Here is a 7515-nt window from a genome sequence, read left to right as displayed (position 1 = left end):
ACATTCAGTTGTCCGTATAGTAGGAAAATACTTAACTGGTGTCCACATGAAATTTTAACTTTCTCTAAACCTTAACCTATTCTATAAATGCCGAGATTTCACAAAAATTTTGCTCCTTAAAGACGGCTTACTCTGAGACTGCAGGGGCTGAAAAATCCCAATGCCCGACGTCTGGAGCTAGTGTATTTTCCAATCAGACAAATACAAAATCAGTTTCTGAGGGCAAACGGTTTTTAACACAACTCGTGACTACGCTTGAATAGAAAGTAGTGTTTGTTTTTATTATATCACTATTAGAATTTGGTGGCACAATAGTGAATTTTGCATAGTCACTTGCTCGAGTGGTTTTTTTTTTTTATCTAACATTGACTTAAACATTGTCTCTAAATCCTCAGACGACCGGTACCAATGCCCCTTATTTATGTTTTTTTTTCGTTTAAAAATTACATGTACATGTAACAATAAATCAAAATTTCATTCCATGAAGCATAAATATTTTACCTTTAAGCAATACATCTTAACTAATATATATGCAGCATAAAACAAATTATCGATATCAATATAAATTTTTATGCAAAAAAAAAAATTATAAAAAAAGACAAATAGAACATGTTACGCGGGTAGGTTAAGGCAGCTCCGAGTTTGATGACAGTCAAAATTATGATCAATTTAAAAACTGTTCATTTTTATGAAAACAGTGCTGAATATGAATACCAAGTGAATGTGTTCCCAAAGATATCATTTTTCTACTTCGGAATCGACTCGATCTTTGAAGCTGCCGAGCCATGGTATCACGTGACAGTTAAAAATAGATCACTTTTTTACCTTAACAAAAAATGAAAAAGTGTAACACTACCCCGAAGTTTATTTGTATGTTTGCTACTATAATTCGATCGGCAATTAGTTCATGTTTAGTGGTATTACTGCTAGAATCCTATTGTTAATCGCATAAAAAAGAAATTGTAAATATTTATCGGAAACCCTCTCAACTTCTATAATTTCATTTAAAATACTACGTATCTTTCATTTAAAACAACAAAGCACAGGATTCTAGCAGCTCTTTTCTAGTAGTTTAGGTCATATACCGTTGACATTTACCAAAGTCATCTTTCATAATATCCGGGGTAGTGTTACACTTTTGCCTTTCTTTTTACACATTGACAGAGGAAAGGATGGTCAAGCCATATAAATGTCGATCTTAAAACACTCGCTGATAAAACAAAATATCCATGCCTGTATTATCCTGATTATATCCTAACTGTCACTCATCTTAATCTTTGGTATCTGTATTAAATAAGTCTTATTTCGGCATTGTTTACACTGCATTCCGATGATTTTTCTCCCGACATGATATTTTCCATTAAACATGCTTGTGACGTCTTCAATGATAATTATACGTAATAGAGAGAAATCGAAGCTATATTAAGTTAGATGAGTTTCTAGTGATATTTCATGCTTGTATTTTTTATAGTTTAAAACAGAGATAAAGTTAAAATCCACATGTTTCTGAGTAAAATATGACATCATATTGCTTATTGTGACGTCATATCGATCAGAGGAATTTGATCGCTGGGAGTTGCCTTTTCATACCAGCGTATCAGTACAACAACAACAATTGATTATTGTCATTAGAATTGTATTAGCGATTAGGTAAACGTATGACATTATTTCGTTTTATCAAAGTGATAAATTATCTCCATTTCATTTATTGCTATTGAACAAGACATACTTGACTGCGCATATCTAACTCAATATTACAATTAATCGACGGGTCTTTAGCAAGATGGTTGTGTGAACAAGTAAACCATGTTCTAAACTCTTTATATTTAAATTTTTTTTATAATATTGGTTATTTGGAGAGAAAAAAACCCCTCGTTTTAGGTTTTTTTTTCTAACATTGTATTTAATTTTATTATTTTGTACCTCATAAACTATAGATATTGCTATAAAGAAATGATACACATTCGAGAATTATTGAAAATAGTATGTTTAATAGCCATTTTCATGTTTCTGATAAGTATTTAATAGCTTACGCTGCTGTGTATATACATGAAATTACATATATATAGTCTTTCACTTTCATGAGTTTCATTTTTGTTACTTAGTGCATTGACCTTTTTATCTCTCTTCCCCTTGATTGTAATAGTGTTAAATTTGATTACTGTGAGATACGTTCATTATATTCAGACAATTACTATAGATTACCGTTAACTGTTTTTGAATCTATGAGGTCTTTAATTTTTATGTTTTCATTTGATAATTTTACGATTCCTAATCATACCTTAATTTATATTAACGGAACCAAGTAAACATTAACTTTAACCGGATGATTTTGTTATGAATCACATTTTTTTTTATAAATTGGCACAGCCTTCTTATTAAGATTATATTGGTTACCTAAACATATTTTTTTAAGTCAGGATGGCATAATATTTGCTTATATTACTTATATGGACACATCAACAACAAAACAAAAAGTGGTTAAAAAGTATTACGAAATAAAAAGATAAACACAATTATGTTTCTTAATCAAGATTGTATGATCTTGGTTTGAATATCTAAAATCTTATCTGAATATATCTAAATTTACGTTTTCAAATCATGTCATATCACTCAACCCGTGCACTCAATGTATAAAAAATTATGTTTTATTCAAGTTTGATTGATAGCAAAGCATTAAAATCACATATCATATCATTTGATTATCCTTCGACATACCATAGCATTCAATGTATCGTTGTATAACAAACGATAAATATTGTCCAAAAAAATTAAGGGATAGGTTTGAGTTACATGTAAAAATAACAAATCTTAACAGGTGATTAGGCAATCATCTTTTTCTGAAAAAAAACAACAACAAATGTATTACGTAGGTATCCATGACAACCCCCAATTCGAAATTTGTTTTAAATTTTAAATACAAAACATCTTATTATAATTTGAGATGTTAGCTAGACTAAATTAAATTCAATGATATAAATTAACCTAAAATATATCAAAGAAGAAATATATTAGGATCAATTCAATGTAAGAATCAAAATTTGGTGGCCACGCATAGTCACGGGTTTTCTTCATACTTGACAGTTTGATAGACATTGATGAGTAAAAAAGCTTAACACCATTTGTTTTTTGCTATGTGGTCCCGTTGCCATGGTAACCCAGGGTAAAGATGTCATTTTAATGCTTATTTGAGAACATATTGTGAGTAATGTGCAGAACTTGGGGTTCAAGGGTAGAATATATATTATTAAAAATAGTTGTCAATTTTCAAAAGAAAGAAAAAAATTCTTTGAGAAACGCATATTTTAAGAGCGTCTCCATGGTTACTAAACAGAAATTTTAAAATATTGTTTTCTTTATTTAATTTGAATAAAAAGTGCAAATCTTTGATTTTTTGGTAAACACTATTGTGATTGTGCAATTAAAAATTTATATATGAAAATTGAGATTTGTTGCTATGGTAACAAGCTTAAAAATAAGGAAAATTATAATATTTTTAGGGATATTATTCACTTATAATGACTAAATATATAAAATCAAATGGTGAGCAAAAACAAAGTCCTTACATCCGATTTTATTCAAATTTTCAGGGTATATTGTAAATTAAATTAAGTTTATATGTCACAAAAAAGATGAGAAATCGTAACTTCCGGGTTCGAGTTCTTCCCCTTTTTAAAAAATTGAAGGGGCATTTGTTTCCGGACAAAGGCTCCAAAACGGTCCGTAGCAAATAATCCAAAGTTAGAAATCTTTAAAATTGACGCTTTGAATGTTGTCCTCTGATTTTTATATTTTAGTTTTTTTTCCAAATGGACCACTTGAATTATATAATCGAAATCTATGTTTTAAATATTGCTAATTTTTACTCATGTTTTTGCTTCGTAACTTCTAAGTTTGAAATATTTTCTAAATGCATATAGAAAAAAATTGTGCATAAATCTAAGGGATTTCATTTGAGACCATAAAATAGGGGCTGGCACCTTCAATAAGGGATCCAGGCTCCTGGAAAGTCTTTGTTGCATAACTAAAAAACAACACATGCTACGACAATGATGTTGCTGAAAAAGTTGTATTTCATTATCTTATTAATCTAATTGTTAAATAGTATTGTTTGGATATTTCGTAATATGAGAGTTCAAATCTACACCTGAAGACATGCATATCCGCTTTCATTTTTCTTATGGGGAATAGCTCCTTGCGCGTAATAGTGTTTTAAAGTCGCAGCTAAGACTTTTCTTGTCTAAATATATCCCCAACCTATCACAGACATACCTTTACCTGTTTAACGAGAGATCTAACTCTTCAATTCTTTGCAGTCTGGGGGTTACATTAATACATAGAACATAGGCATGAACTAATTTTCAAGAGTTCAGATTGATTTTCCAAAGCCCTGATTGGTTAGAAGTTAAGGTAGTATGAAAATGACCTATCAATAGTTGTCAGACCCTAAAAAGTGTAAGGAGAAGGTGTATGGTTTTATTAAACTGATTGACAATCCTTTTTTGACTTAAGCTGTAACGGAAGACCTCCTTGTTGCTTGCAACGAGCTCGGCTCTAGTTTGTATACGAACTCTAAACTTGCCGCAACTTTTCAGCAACTGTTTGCTACAAATTTGCAGCAAATTTTTCGGCAACTGTTTGCCAGTGAATTGACCAAAAAGTATATATATTTTTATCAAATAGTATTAAAAAATAACATTACTTCTTAACCTCTCTTCAAACTAGTGCCTTATTTCTTTGATATGAAAACAGTCAACAAATAAAAGTTTCTTGATTACAGAAAGAGCAGGCTGGCGAACCAATTATTTTGAGTTTAAAAAGGTACCAATTCGTTTGCGAAATTCTATGTAAAATCTGGAATTACAACCATAGAAATTTGGATTCTTTTGAGATTTTATATGGGAGTTCAAAAATTTTTCCAATCTTTTTCTGTATAAACAAATACAGTTTCTGTCCAGTTGTTTACTGAACGAATTGATTCTTTTTTGTCGATAAGTACATAATACATATTCTTACATCCTTTGCTTTGTTTGTAAAAAATACTGAGATAGTTTGGAATACATGGTACATATTCTATCTACTTATTATTAGAGGCTTTCAATCTCTCAAGCACTGCTCCTTCCCAACCTATATATTCTTGGAAATCGGTCTTAACATTTGAGTTTCTAAGATTTTCAACATTTAAACTTGACACAGTTGATTGCATATTCAAATATTTCAAATTCTTTATGTATGTATGATATGAAGTCAAATGAATGTGTTTATTGTATGACTTGATATATAGTTCAACTCCTCTTCTCTCTCCAGATGTATAGTCTTCATGTTCTTTGACTCCATGTTTTTACTTTCATCATTTTTTCATATTTTATATTAAAAAGATAAGTGCATAGGAAAATCTGTGTTACTTATTTTGTCAGGCCATCTGGTCTGGAGGATCATACGTCTCAGACATGAGTTGGTAAACGTCTGGATCCTGTTTGTTGTAGATACAGTCATCCTCCATGGTTCCGAGTCATACAGGAGTACTGCCTTTACGTTGCAGTTAAGATATTTTGCTTAGACTTAGATAAAATACATTAATTTTTCACTATTCTGGACAAGGGGCCATGAATTCTATAATTTTGGTAGAGGCATTCATGCTTTTCTTAACCATGTACTTAGTTTTTCTGTTAAATATATAGTAGTAGAGAAAATTTTTTTTTTAATTTTCACAAATTTTACAGGTTTTTTTTTTTTACCTATAATCTGTTGCCCACATGGGGATAGAGTTAATAATTTTACAATTTATGTTTCAATTTCCTTATAGACGTTACACGCCGAATTTGGTCAAGATAAGCCTAGTAGTTTCAGAGAAGATGAAAATGCTCAAATGTTGAAGCAGAGCGAAAGACGAAAACGGATCGCAATTGGATAAGTCACCGGAGTCACTTGGTTGCCATAAAAACCAATGTTTCGTTAGCTACAACATATATAATTAAACACATTTAGTTTTAGTCTTGACTACAAGACCTATATATATTTTATTCGGAATCATGGTAGACAAGCCTTTTTTGCTAAATATCACTATCATTTATTGTGTGTGCAAAGAACGGGTCTTAAATTTATAGATATAAAGCAACTATTTGTTATGAGTAATGCTTAATATATGTTCACTTCAATGCTATGTTTTTACTTATAGTCACATAATAAATTGTATAACAACCTCGTGCGTGATCTTGAGCAAGGAAAAAAAATAATTACATGTATAGTTAATCGTCACAAATACATGGACGGAATCTTATTACATAAAAAGAACGCGGACGCTAAAATGTAATTGCTAACAACACATAAATTATTGAAAGTATAACAGTATCGGTCATTTAGACGAGCATGTGATCCACATCGTGACCTAAGGCAGAAATAAGGACATTTATATTTATGTTCACTTAAAAATTCAATATGCACTTAAACATAAAGTTTCCTTGTGACATTCAGTTTGCTGCCATTATACTAAACCGCACACAATCTAACATGTACGTATTTTCTGTTTACATTTCTTATGATTAAATTACGAGTATATTGATCATTTGGATACCTGAGTAAAAATGAGTGGCAGCTTAAATCTGAAGTTCATCGTATGAAATCACGACAGCCTACAACGTGAACCCTTTAGCTGAAAGTGAAGCCGATAAAATGATATTGATAAAAGATATGGTTCATTGTTTTTTACTTGTAGGCACTCTTTCTGATAACTCTTCTGAATGCGGATTATATGAGAGATATATTAGAAGTCGTCTTGATAATTGTGCTTAGCTCGTTCTTAATGATTTGTTGATATTATTCAGAGGTAATGTGACTATGTTTACATAATTTAATGATTGCATTATGCCTACAAGACTGTATCTGCAAAAATCCTTTTACATAACAATTTAAGTTAAAGATTATATACGTATGCAAAGGGGCTGTTATACTATACTAGTCTAAATCATAAAGAAAAAATCTGAGATTGCAACAACTGTAATATGCGCTGTTTGAGAGACATGAATATACTGTTGAGACCCTCTGTGCTTCATGAATTCTGAATACGGTACATGTATCTTACTTAAAATCTACTGTTTAAAGAAGTAATTTTACAAAGTGTTAATTGTGGTATTAATTTACGAACCCAATATCTAGAAATTAAATAATTCTTCGAATCTAATTATGTTGCTTCATTCTATATTTAAGAAGTCATAAGCTCACAAAGCAAATGTTACGAGAAGTAAAGTATAAAACTGACCGGTTTTATTTTATTTTTTACCTGAAAACTACCTATAATTATGGATTACTTGGATAGCTCGTAAGGACAATTGTCCTTTAGGATATTTTTGTCCGTGTGAATAATACGGCTTATAGAGTGATAGCCCTGAATTAGTACTAATTCGTAATTGATACCTGACCGTGCATCTCTTCACATCGTGTTATTATTACCTACACAGTTATTAAAACTCTGCGGTTTAAAAAGAGACGCGTTGACAAAATGTTCAGTAATCAATA

This window comes from Magallana gigas, chromosome 4, assembly GCF_963853765.1.
Source record: "Magallana gigas chromosome 4, xbMagGiga1.1, whole genome shotgun sequence".
Classification (NCBI taxonomy): Eukaryota; Metazoa; Mollusca; class Bivalvia; order Ostreida; family Ostreidae; genus Magallana; species Magallana gigas.
Note: the sequence above shows the minus strand (reverse complement) of the source record.